Raw genomic sequence first — 13,947 nt, forward strand, 5'->3', positions numbered from 1 at the left:
ACTTGGGGGAACATAGAATAGCAAAACAAGTGTTATTACCCCTTGTCTTTCCCTACATTTTTTCCTTCCAAATATAAGAGAATGTGTAAAAAAGACGTCTATTTGAGAAATGCCCTGTAATTCACATGCTAGTATGGTCACCCCGGAATTCAGAGATGTGCAAGTAACCACTTCTCCTCAACAGCTTATCTTGTGTCCATTTTGGAAATACAAAGGTTTTCTTGATAGCTATTTTTCACTCTTTATATTTCAGCAAATGAATTGCTGTATACCCGGTATAGAATAAAAACGCACAGCAGGGTGCAGCTCATTTATTGGCTCGGGGTACCTAGGGTTCTTGATGAACCTACAAGCCATATATATCCCCGCAACCAGAAGAGTCTAGCAGACGTAACGGTATATTGCTTTCAAAAATCTGACATTGCAGGAAAAAGTTACAGAGTAAAACGTAGAGAAAAATTGCTGTTTTTTTCACCTCAATTTCAATATTTTTCTTTTTCAGTTGTTATTTTCTGTAGGAAACCCTTGTAGGATCTACACAAATGACCCCTTGCTGAATTCAGAATTTTGCCTACTTTTCAGAAATGTTTAGGTGTCTGGGATCCAGCATTGGTTTCATGCCCATTTCTGTCATGACTGGGAGGAGACTGAAAGCACAAAAAATCGTAGAAATGGGGTATGTCCCAGTAAAATGCCAAATTTGTGTTGAAAAATTGGGTTTTCTGATTCAAGTCTGCCTGTTCCTGAAAGCTGGGAAGCTGGTACTTTTAGCACCGCAAACCCTTTGTTGATGCCATTTTCAGGGAAAAAAACACAAGCCTTCTTCTGAAGCCACTTTTTCCCATTTTAGTGAAAAAAACTAAATTGTCACTGTATTTTGGCTAATTTCTTGGCCTCCTTCAGGGGAGCCCACAAAGTCTGGGTACCTCTAGAATCCCTAGGATGTTGGAAAAAAAGGACGCAAATTTGGCTTGGCTAGCTTATGTGGACAAAAAGTTATGAGGGCCTAAGCGCAAACTGCCCCAAATAGCCCTAAAAAGGCCTGGCACAGTAGGGGGAAAAGGCCTGGCAGCGAAGGGGTTAACAATCATAATTTTTAGAACTGGGGGGGTTAACTTCAATCCTCCATAATTTGTGTTTCAAACCTAGAAGAAACCTAAAAGAACATTACGAGATATGCTATCTTTGGTCTCTCTGGGGCAGAAGGACTGTTTGCAATGTATTTAACTGAACTGTGGCATACTTATCCCTTCATCATTTCCTTCCACAACAGATTGATGATGGTGTGCTGCTCAGCGCCATCATGAATATTGACATAGTTTCTTTTGTATAGTATTTGCCTTTGTCACATCTTTCACCAAATCCCTTAATCCCGCTGTTGGAGTTTGCATAGTTGTGAGTGGCACCTTCAGTTTTCCCTGTTAGTGCGCTAGCCTGCTACTACTACTACTTACCACCCCCTAAAGGTGCCACCTTGGGCAAAAAACTGCAGTAAGAAGACTTCCTTGCTTCATCTATTCAGGTAAGAGAAGAACTATGGATTGAAGTTAACTTGTTTGGTTAGTAATTATCCCCTTCTTATTTTTAACACACACAAAAACCCACCCTTTCCACCCACCCCTTTCCCGAAAAAATAGCCTGTCCCCAAAAGTCCAAGGAAAAGTCCAATATGAAAAGTGTTTGGAAACCCCATTCTAACTCCCTCCCCACCCTCTCCACCCACAAGTTCTTCCCACCAAAACAAAACAAAAAATTAAAAAGGGCTCAGAAGAGGGCACTGTCTATATGGGTCTGAAGTTGGTCCAGGCTCTGCTCGATCCTAGAGAGCCGGCTCTCCACCCAGTCCATCTGCTGCAGGATACGGTGGAGAAATGTTGTGTCAGAGCAGGAGGTGGTGGCAGTAGGCGCAGTCAGGAACCTTCACAGCAGGCAGCGGTGGTGGTGTTGTAGTGGCCGGGAGGCTGGGGTTGTTGTGCTGCTGAGCTGGGTCCTGGGTCTGAGGAAGCTACTTCAGCCTCTTCCTCCTCCAGTACCTCCAGCTGCTGGTATTTGGCCTGGATGTTCTCCAGTCTACCACCTTAGAAGGGCTGCTATCTCTTGCCTAGTTGGTGTTCATCCAGCAGAAGTAGCCATATTGAGAAAAACAAAAGTTAAAAAGACAAATTGTAAACAATGCTCTGAACAAACACTTCTTCAAAAGTAGGTACTGGATGGCATAGTAGTACTACATTGCTGGTCCCCTAGGTACATTGGGATTTGATGTGATTATGATTAGGAGACTCACAGGGCCAATTTTAGTTGTTTTCCCAGACCTGCCTCACATAAAAAGCACTGACTTGTAGAAAAGAATTAAGACAGAACAACCCCAGATTTTAAAAAAACAGTGATTTCATTTATTTTTTAAAGCCTTTTCTAGTTACTAAACAGAGACTTTTAGTGGAAAATGAATTACCTCTCATTTTTGAGTAAGGCATTATGCACTATGGAGTACAAGTTATGAGAAATTAATGGAGGCATGCTAGCCAGCGCTTCGCTTCGAGTACTTTTCTACTGTCTACAGCTGAGGATGCTGTAGTTGACAATTATCTATCATTAATTCCAATGGCCCTGCTCTTCCCCATATTCTTTTCACTTAATTTCTATCTTGACTCCAAAGAGGCAGTTGAATAAATACGATATGTCACACATGTAATATATACAATGCGGATAAATGTATCCTGTCTGTCATGAGTAGATGGTGGGGAAATGATGCACTGCACTACAGGGAAAGAAACTGGCAAAATAGATTGTATTAGGAATGATTGTCACAGAGTATCTGTTGCGCCAAACTTGAAATCAAATCAGGCACTTACTAGTCCCACTCTACTCACTGGCTTCACCCACCACCACAAATTCTTTCCAACAAATTAATTCACTGGGCAGTAAGGAAAGGAAACTTGACTTACTCTATTGCAGAGTAAGGCGGAGGGATTAAGCGGGTAGGTAGAGCTTTTGCTATAGAATAGAGGGGTGTCACTGATCATTGATTCATCGTGCGCCTGAGCTTTGCCTTATTCATTCACTGTATAGACGAAACTCTTAAAGGGAAAAGTTTGAACAGGCATAAAATAATTCTGTTATGGGATGAAATATATTTTGGAAACACTTCACATAGCCATAAAAGTGTGGCACATGCCAAAGGTGGATTTTTCAGTTTGTTTGGTAGGCTGAGACGAAAGAACTTAGGAAATAATAAAGGAGTGAAGTACTAAGAGGTGACTGAGTGGGTGAAGGGAAAACAACACACCTTGTGTGTTCAGTTTGCAATGCATTGAAAACTTTGTAAATGCTGCATTAACTGGAGCAGACGCACATTGCACAGCCAACAATGCAGGCATGAATTGAACCATACTGCACTTTTTTGGTTATTGGTGGTGAAATGCCATGGACAGGGAGGGGGTTGATGAATGATGATGATGGGTGGAATACATATCTGCCTTGTCAAACAAATATAGTAGGTCAAGGGATTAGAACACAAAATAATATACCCCCCACTTTGATCCATTACTTTGATAACCATAAAACGCAAAGTAAGTGACGTAGGTGAGCAGCATGCCCCTCTACAGAAGAGCTTCCTTGTTTATTCATCCAAGCAATTATTCAATCGTCTTTCATGCTTCCTACTATACTCACCCATAGCATACCGTTATTTAAGCTTTACTTTCTCTCATCCAGTCTTGAGAGCTATAGCCTATGATGATGATGACTCTGAATCATTGAAGTGCAATGAAGGGGTGGATTAAAAATGGTCAATGAAAGACAGAAAAAAAGATAATGCAGGTATATCATGAATAAAACAAAAATTGGATAGGAAGTTGGAAAAAGAAAACAGTATAAAAAAAGTAAACAAGGCAAAATTAAGGGCCACATGTATCAAGCCTTTTTGCATTCGCAAACGGTGCAAATGCCCATTTGCGAATGCAAAAGTGCCTTTCAGTATGTATGAAAGGCATTGGCAATGCAATTTTAAGGAACAGCTAAAATAAATTGCGAGCCCGTTTAGAGAATCACGAATTGTGATTCTCTGAATCAGAAATCGCAAATAAGGAATCCTTATTTCCGATTTCTTAAGCACATGTACGAAGCTTTTCCTTAATGCGAATTGGGCATTAAGGAATCGCAATTACCACCAAGTAAAACTTGGTGGTAACCATGTGCAAATTTTAAAAATGCATTGGCATGTGTGCGCCTTACATGTCCTAAAATATTTTTTGGGGTGCAGCAGAGGGGGCCTCAGGCCCCCAGCACCCTAGGGGTTTTGCATTTCCTAAACTGCGAATTCCAGTTAGGAATTTGCAATTTGGGAAATGCAAAAAAATCGCAAATATGGGCCTGCAGGCCCATAGGTGCGAATGGGGTCTGTATCGCAATTTGCGATTCGGTAATAGCATTTGCTATTTTTAAGAAATTGCTATTACTGAATCGCAAATATGATACATACCATTTTGCGAATCAGAACTAGCGATTTCTTAAAAATCGCTATTACTGATTCGCAAAAGGGTTAGATGATACATCTGGCCCTAAAAGTAGTATAATTGTGGGCAGAGGTAAGAGTTAGGGAAATAATAATAATATTAAATAATAGGACTTACTGGGATGAGCAGAGTCCTCAGCATTGGCATTTGTGGCCAGCGCCTCCCCAGCTCCTGCTGAACCCGCCTCTGTGGTGCCCCTCTTCTTGCCCTTGGGTGCTGATGTAAGAAATAAAGAAGATAAAAAAATTGATTAGTGGCAATGTTAATCTCCACAAAATTGTTATATAACAGGCAAATACATTAAAATTGTACTTAAATCAGATCGCCTATGGTACTGGTATGATCGATTATGGTTGAGTTGGCTATACTCCTGAAATCCCTATACCAAATTTCCTTAACATAAACTACTTTTAGAACTAATGCATTGCAATGAATGATCTTTGGTTCTCTTCTCATTTCTCAACCCCCTTGATGGATCAACTCAGTCTCCCTTTTTTGCAATGCATAGATGCATACTAGTACTACACATCACTGAGAAATTGCTTGGGACTGTATGAGCTACATAAAGAAAGTCACAGAGAACGCTAACTGACTGATATAACTGATTCACTGTGGTGACAGGAGGACAGAGCAGTATGCATTGGAATGGCTTCTCAAATAATTAGTCAAAGCGAGTGCCTACGAGTATGATGATGTAGCGCCGAACACCTGCCTAGCTCTAACTGGATCACATAATAAATAAGTCTTAACGTAAACGAAACGTAACTTACCTCTGAATGTGAGAAGCATGCTATATGGAAAAAAAGTGAACATTGTAGAGCACAAACACAATAATATAGTTAATACTCATCAACCCCGGAATCTCCAACCCAAGCAGGCCAAGCAGCTCCTGCTCGCAGTTGATGATATCCGCCCATCGGTGCATCAGCTGCTGGATGGTGCACTGGACCTAGGTGGTGCCCCAAACACACCTGCGCACCCTAGCCCAACACAGCCGACACTCCAGCAGGGGCTAATTGCTCCCAGGCCTGCTGCCAGCATGGAGGGGAGGTGGGGCTGCACGTAGAAAAGTAGTGCTGCCACCTCCTCCTCACACAAATTGGGCCGAGGCTGCACCCCTTGACGGTGCTGCCACCCACAAGGTAGGCGGCTGCTAGTGGCTGTCTGGGGGGGCCTGGTGCTGCTGCTCCCCTGTTTGCCAGCACTGCCCTGCTCTGCCATGGTGCTGGGTGGTGGGGTGAAGAAAAGAAACAGGAGGAGAAGGAAGGAATGAAGAAATAACTAAGGAAGTAAAGGGAATAATAAACAAAAATACAAAAAGCACAAAAAAGTGAAAAAAAGTAAAAAATATACAGACACAAATAGACACACTAATACAAAAAATAAAAATCAGGGGTAGATTAATTAGGAGGGTAGAGGATTGAAAAGATGTTTAAGGGATGAAAAAAACAGGCCCAGCATCATAAAGAGTAAATAACAAGGTGGCCAAGACCATGTGAACCACGTGGTGCTGTTAGCGCACAATTTTGAACATGAGAATGTACTTCACTTTGCGTTTGACGTAAAAAGCAACGTGAAAGGCGCAACAAGGAACTCTGCCTACCAGCGGAGCTTTGCGTAGCGTGACTCCACGCATTCCACCCAGGCCTAGACAAATAGGGAATGTACCATGGAGGTGATAAAGCAGATAACAGCTGCACTTCTCCCACTCCAGAATTATTGCATTTGTAAACAATATGTACTCATTGCGGCATACTCACAAAACAAATAACGTGGCACTGTTTTAGCAGTGGATATAACATGGCCACTTTTATTGATTTTACAACTGGGTAACCGCCTGTGAAATATTATGTTTCTATTTCTTTGATTCGGCGAGCATTCAATTTACTGCACTTTTAATTCACACTTCAGACAATGCTATTATCGCGCTTAGTCATATATCGAGATCAATACATCTAAAGTGAGTTCAATAATCAATCACAGTTGCATGAATAGCAATGACGGATTGACCTTCTAGTCCTGGCCTCCGTTTGTCATGTCTCTTCTCGCCCTTTGGTTTGTAGGCAGTCCCACATATTGTTTCTTGGAGGGGGCTCACTCCATAGTGTTTGTTTTACCATGTTTCCCGAAGGGGGTAGGTTGAGGTTCTTTGGATTAGGCCCAACTCACTACCTGTCGTGTACCTGTGCCCTGCCATTCGACCTAGCGGGTCTGGGCTGTGAGTGCTGTGTTCCGCTTACTCCCCTTGGTTGGCCTCCCTTCACCTTGCCGTAAGGCATCCCCAGGTGAGTGGCCTTTATTTGTACACCGTCTTACTAGGTGTGCTTACGATCCATTTTGGTAAAACTTTTCTTAATTACCGCTTGACCCTTTCATTTTGTCTGGCATTGCAACTGGATGCTCTATCGTTGGGGTGGGAGGGTGGTGTTTCCTCTATTCATGGTAGCATGTCGCCATGGGTCATCCGCTTGCCCACCTGGCTGACCTTGCGCTCTTTAAATGTCTCCCCTTTGCCCCTGCCACTGTAGGGGGGGCCCTTTCTGGCAAGCGATTGGGGGGTTTGAAGGATTCAAACTCCCCCCATTGGACTACTTTTTTCGCACCCTCTCCCCTGAACTGCTGGTCTGGGGGGGGCAAAAACCGGCGTAACCGGTTCTTTCCGGTCTTAGGCGGCCGTTATGGCGCCGGCCCTTCGAGCCCCCTGCGGGGGCGGCCTTTGCTCTAACAGCCCCACTTCTCCCACTTCAGAATTATTGCATTTGTAAACAATATGTACTCATTGCGGCATACTCACAAAACAAATAACGTGGCACTGTTTTAGCAGTGGATATAACATGGCCGCTTTTATTGATTTTACAACTGAGTAACCGCCTGTGAAATATTACGTTTCTATTTCTTTGATTTGGCGACCATTCAATTTACTGCACTTTTAATTCGCACTTCAGACATTGCTATCATCGAGCTTAGTCATATATCGAGATCAATACATCTAAAGTGAGTTCAATAATCAATCACAGTTGCACGAATAGCATTGACGGATCGACCTTCTAGTCCTGGCCTCCGTTTGTCATGTCTCTTCTCGCCCTTTGGTTTGTAGGCAGTCCCACATATTGTTTCTTGGAGGGGGCTCACCCCATAGTGTTCGTTTTACCATGTTTCTTGAAGGGGGTAGGTTCAAGTTCTTTGGATTAGGCCCAACTCACTACCTGTCGTGTACCTCTGCCCTGCCATTCGACCTGGAAGGTCTGGGCTACGAGTGCTGTGTTCTGCTTACTACCCTTGGTTGGCCTCCCTTCACCCTGCCGTAAGGCATCCCCAGGTGAGTGGCCTTTTTTTGCACACCACCATACTAGGTGTGCTTACGGTCCATTTTGGTAAAACTTTCCTTAATTACCGCCATGCTGCCTGAGAGGCTTACGTCTCCGGGCAGCTACCCCCAAATGTTTTTTTTATTATTTTTATTATTATTTGTGACGGGCTGAGCGGAGGTGGCCCGTACACAAGCCTGACGGGTACTGACGCTGCCCCTAGTGCCCTGGATCTTCCTGACCATGGAACCAATCAGCAGTCCCTTCCGTCACGGAAGGCGGGACCAGAACCAGGAACCTCGGGATCCCGACTCGAAGAAAAGCCGGCGTCCGGAAGAGGAGAAGCGCGCAACGGAAGAGCAGGAGAGAGTGGCGCTGACAGAGATGACGAGGAAACCCGATGAAAGCAGGAAGAAGAGGAGGAAGCGGGCCGCAGAACAGGTAGCTCGGCGACCCGGGAGGCGTAACAAGAACACCCCAGCCCCACTTCTGGAGAAGCGTGGCACACTCAGGTGCGTGCCAGTCACCGTAAAAGGACACAAGAGGGTCGGGGAGGACGGGAGGTGGAGGGAATAAGGAACAAGGGGGAGTGGGTGGATGTTAAAAGAAGGGAAAAGGAATAAGGTGCAAGGGGGAGTGGGTGGTGGTGGGGGAGAAAAGAGAAGGAAGAAGACAATAAAACTAATCTACAATCCTATACCATACAAGAACCCAAAATAGGAAGAGACCTAGGAGTAAGATAAGGCTGCAAAAAAGAAACACCACAATAAAGACAACGTGGAGGAAAGCAGTCAGAGGAGAACAACATAGGCAACCACAGAGAAAGGACAAGAAGGAGCTATACGTACAAGAAAAAGTACAGAAGGGGAAAACAGTAAAGAGACAGTAGAGAAATAGAATACTATAGAAAGAAGAGACAACGGGAAGAACGAAAGAGAGACGAAAATACTTACAATAGGATGAGAGAGAGAGAGATAAAGAAAGAAAGAGAACGAGAGAGAGAGAAAGAGAAAGAGACATACGATACGACAGAAAAGAGAGGAAAAGAAGGTGAAAGAAAAGGGCATACGATACGACAGAAAAGAGAGGAAAAGAAGGTGTGGGAAAAGGGAAAAAGGACAAAAGAGAGCAGGAACTTACCGATACGTCTCTTGTTCTTCCCCACACATGTGCATCCTGGGAGCCCTGAAAAAGAGGAGAAGACCACAGAAGACGTGATAATCCTAGGAAAAGACAAGGAACCTATAAAGGGAACAGTATAAGGAAGACGAAGAAGATACAATTTGTAAACCCCAAAATATTATCCAATAAAACACATCCGAAACAATCATAGCTCTTCATGTCGTATTTGAACCCGGCCAACCACATTATTATTATTTTATTTTTTTGTTTGATTATTTCATTACTGCAACCAGGTTGGACGAGAAGATGCCCAACCCTTCCTCTGATAGATGTACTTTGTCCGGTTCATATAGCTCTGGTCGCCTGGGGTGGATCAACCCGTGGCGTATGCTCTTCAGCCCATTTACCTTGCAGTACTTGGCGACTGCGATATTCAGTTTTTGTCTGGAGTTGTCAATTGCTTTGTTTGATGTGGCCCCCAGCCACATGATTCTGGGGATAATTTCTGACCAGGCGATAGTGGTGCTCCCGCACCGTCTTGTAATTAATAATAAAAATTGTCTGATTTCGCTCAGGAGGACCTTTCGCCCCACCATGGTTAGGTCGTTACCGCCAAGGTGTATAATTATCATGTCAGAGGGTCTTAGAGCTGCTTCTAATAAGCTATGTATTGTCTGTTCGAGCTGTGCCCACTTCATACCTGGGAAACCCCACTATCTGATTGTTTTGGTTGATCTTTCGGTCTCTCTAGTGTGGATTTTCTGCTTCCACCATGCTTGAAGCCTGGATACGAAAGAGTGCCCAATCACCCATATAGTCCTGGGTGGTGCACCTGTCAATATAATCACAAACAATTCCCTCTACATCAAATGCAGGCGTATATACCTTTTTTAAGTGTTTGATCGCCACCTTCCTACCTCTTTGATGGTGCCTTCATCTAAGCCTGAAGCAGCTGCTGTTGTAGCAGCCCCTATGCGGAATGAGTGGGAACCAAAATCTGCTGGAGCCAGGTCACCTATCTTCAATGTTTTGCTCATGACTGCCTTGAACTGGTATTTGCTCAAGTACTCCCCATTGTTGTGCTGTACAGAGGGCCAGGCGACCAGGGGCGCACAGCTAAGTAATCCTTGAGAATACAGACCGGGCAGTACTTTGCTTGGCTTATGCAATTGATTTCTACTTATGAGCCCTTGCCCTGCTGATCTGTTTTTGATCGTCTTAGTAAGAGGTGTACCTTGTCGTGCTCTAACCTGCAGTCATCTGCCTGGAGGCAGTTGTCGCCCCCTAGCATTTTTGCTGAGGCGACCAACTCGATTAGGCGAAAAGCCCCAAAGAATGCTGTGGAAGAAGCTGCTTTGAATAAAACCAGCTCATAGGGGTTGTCTGTCACCGTCTCCAAAGCATCTATTAGCCGAGTCAGCTTGCTGAAATCTATGGGGTGCCTGTTGTCTAATTTGGGACCTTCGAGCCGTTTCCAACCTTTCATTGCGGTTCTGATGTAGTGTGATGCTGTGGGGTCTGTGCCTGTCTGTATTTTGGAGTAGTGTGCTACCGCTGCGATGTGCGCCTGTGCCCAGGACTTTGCTTTGCCCTGCTGGTAGGCCCACTTGATGAAATGTTCTACTGCTGCTCTGGTTGCGACTGGGTGACGGAGGGATTCCAGACCCCCTATTTCCATGAGAGCTCTGGCATATTTGGCGTACCTTCTATGTGTCTCAGGTTTGAGTGCCTTATGCACTAGTATTGACAAGTCGGCTCTGCCAGATCCCATAGGCTTTCTGGAAAGGGTGTCATCACTTGGATGGCTTCCGGGGCTAGCTTCCTGAATCTGTCCATCTGGGAACAAGAGAGAGCATCTGCTCGTGAGTTTTTTATCCTTTGGACATGTCTTGCCCTGATGTCCAGGTTGCCCTTGAGCTGAAGGCTCACTAAATGTCTCAACAGTCTTAACGTGTCCGGGCAGGATGTGGACCCCTTGTTAATGGCCATGACAACACCTAGGTTATCTGGCCACAATGTTATCTTTATGTTCTGCAGTTGTCCCTTCCAAGCTGTCATAGCTACCACTATGGGGAATAGCTATAGAAATGTGATGTTTCTGGTGATCCCCAAATTGTACCACCTTGTCCATTTACCGTTGCACCATTCACTGCCTAGTATGGCCCGAAAACCACAAGCCCCCGCGGCGTCAGTGTACAGTGCAATCTCCTTCGCTGATATCCAGCCCTCTCGCCAGGTGAGCCGGCCGTTGAATTCTTTTAGAAAGGCGTCCCACATGGTGGGGTCTCTTTTTACCGCTGTCCCGAGTCTAACACGGTGGTGTTTCACGCGCAAACCTGATGTAAGTTTGCTTAACCGCCTGGCAAAAACCCGCTCTGCTGGTATCACCCTGGTCGCAAAGTTGAGCTTACCAACCATGCTCTGTAATTCCCTGAGGGTAGCTTTCTGCTTGCCCTGCAAGGCTTTGATCTCTTACCTTAGTTCCTTCACTTTTGCCTCTGGTATCCTAGAAGTTCCAGTGGCCGAATCTAGCTCAATGCCCAGGAAAACTAGGGATGTTATTGGGCCTACCGTCTTGTCTGCGGCTAGGGGGACCCCTGTGTCTTTTGCCATATCCTGGAAAGATTTCAGTAAGCTGGCACATTCACCTGTGCCAGCTTTTCCCACAAATAAGAAATCATCCAGATAATGCATCTTCCCTCCTGCTGGGTGTTTCTTATGTAAAGCCCATTCTAGGAACGTGCTGAATTGTTCAAAATAAGCGCATGCGATGGAGCAACCCATGGGCATGGCTTTGTCGATATACACTTGTCCATTGTGCTGGAAACCCAGTAGGTAAAAACTGTCAGGGTGTACCGGCAGTAGCAGAAAAGCCGACTCTATGTCTGCTTTTGCTAGCAATGCCCCTCTGCCTGCTGCCTTGATTATGTTGATGGCATCATCAACTGTGTCGTAACCTACCGAGCAGGCTTCTTCTGGAATATTATGGTTTACCGATGTCCCCTCTGGGAATGGCATGTGATGTATTAATCTGAACTGGCCTGCTTCCTTCTTGGGCACCATGCCCAGTGGGGAAATGATCAGATCCATAGGGATGGGGGCAGATAGGGGCCCTTCAATGTGCCCGAGCCTCAGTTCTTTATCGATTTTTTGGCAAATTACCTGCGGGTGTTCCATGGCTGATTTCAAGTTCTTTACAGTGCCCCCCACTATCTTTCCTTTCACAGGGATTTTGAAACCTTCCTCGAAACCCTTAACTAATGTTTCTGCATCCCTTTTATTGTAGTACTCATTGGCTAGCTTCCTCAAGAATTTGGTATTGATTGGTGAACTGGCTAGGTTCCATGTCCTTTGGTTAGCCATTTGGGTTGTTGTCAGTCTAGAACTATTATTTCTTTCGCTTGTCTTTTTTATCTGCCCTGTGTCTGCTTTTCCTGCATGCTGATGCTGGGTGTTCCTCCCGCATGATGAGCAGCTGTGTCTGAACTTGCAACTTTGCCCCCATGTGCACTCATCTGTGTCAAACTTCCAGCAGATTGCTTGTGCCCCTTTATCGCCTTAACCTTTGCCGCTGTGCCAGTGTTTGTACTTATGGTATGTTTTGTGTCTCTCATGCTTCCCCTTGGGTTGTGTGTTCCGAAAGGGCTGATCCCCCCTCCAAGCCCAAGAGTTGACTTCCCTGGCCACCATCATCTTATGTATGTAACTGGATACATCCTACTCGTTCCATTCCATTTCTGGGTGCGCCTGCATTTTCAGTCTGAAACTCTTGTTATATTCTAGCCAAGCATCCCCCGGGAATTGGCGGTGTGCCTCGTGTATCTTGGATTCATACAACCATAGGTCCGCCGCGCAGGAATTTCTCGACTATTACCAAGCCATTATCCTGAAAGCGCTCAGCCAGTTCTCAAAATTTCTCTCTTTCCTGGCCCTCTTTTTCTCTCTCCTGTCCTCCTCCTTCTTGTCGCATATAGCAAGGTCTAACCCTTCCACTTGGATTTCTAGCAGGGAGAAAATGTCTATGAATTCTTTTCTCCATATTCTTTCTTTTACTGCTAGCGGGATGGCTGTTGCCAGGCCAGCAGCCCTTGTTGTCATAGCTGAGGGACCCAAGAATGGCCTTATGTATGACTCTGGGGGATTTCCTGCCGCTAAGGGGGGCTCTAGTACCCTGCCTGTTGCCCTTGCTGTTGCGTCCCATGCTGCTGTGGGGTCCCCTTTGGGAGTCTGATCTTTCTCGCTTGACTGGCCACCTAGCTGACCGCTTTTCCCCGCGTGCCCTGGGCTCTCCCCTGTCTCTGCGCCATCTATGCTTAGCCCTGCGCCGCTCCCTTTCAGCAACAGTGGTGCAAATGATTCCAAATTTTTTTTTATTATTGCGCTGATATGCTCACACTCTGCTGGTGTGTACGGCGTGCTGATCTCAGCTGGTTCCCTGGTGGATGGTGCCCCGGTGGGCCGGTCTGTCCCCCTTGCTTTTTTCGGTGTCTTTTTTGCAACTTTGCCCTCCATTCTTTGGCGCTTGCTTGCTTTCTGAGGAGGCAGGGGTGACCCCCTGTTGTTTGTATCGGTCACCTGGTGGGGGTTGCTTGGGTTGAGAATGTCTATATTTTGCCTCTCTTCTCCCTTCTCTTCCATTTTAGCGAACAGCCAGTCTTTCCCACGGTTTAGAGCTTCTGCCCTCATCCTCTCAAGGTCATCTTTTTGATCTACCACTTGGTCTTCCTCCATGCTGGAGCCTTGGGCTTGTATTCGCCTGTTCGTAGTTTGGCCCTGGCTGACGGAGTGTCTGTTGTTCCTTTGTTTTCCAGCACCTGCTGCGTGCTTTAAAAGTAATGTGTCTTTGTCTTGGGTGTGGTTGCGTCGCCCTGAGCAGGCGGTCCCACGTCCAAAGTTCTCGTAATTGGTGCTTGAGCCCCCAGTTGCCCCGCAATTTAAATTCTTCGCTGTTGCAGCTTCCTCAGCCTTGAGTCGTGCTGGCCGCGTGTGCCTACCGCGCCTGT

The 13,947-nt window shown here is 45.6% G+C and overlaps 1 long non-coding RNA gene across 1 annotated transcript; it reads right to left on the reverse strand.

Moving 5' to 3' along the window:
• Positions 1 to 306: 306 nt before the first annotated feature.
• Positions 307 to 9,006, reverse strand: LOC138283247 (uncharacterized). Its single transcript, XR_011201149.1, has 3 exons — positions 8,963 to 9,006; positions 4,632 to 4,730; positions 307 to 2,101 (listed from the first exon to the last, which is right to left on the reverse strand). It is a non-coding gene; the product is annotated as an uncharacterized lncRNA (long non-coding RNA).
• Positions 9,007 to 13,947: the final 4,941 nt, after the last annotated feature.

Source organism: Pleurodeles waltl, chromosome 3_1 (assembly GCF_031143425.1).
Source record: "Pleurodeles waltl isolate 20211129_DDA chromosome 3_1, aPleWal1.hap1.20221129, whole genome shotgun sequence".
NCBI classification, from domain to species: Eukaryota; Metazoa; Chordata; class Amphibia; order Caudata; family Salamandridae; genus Pleurodeles; species Pleurodeles waltl.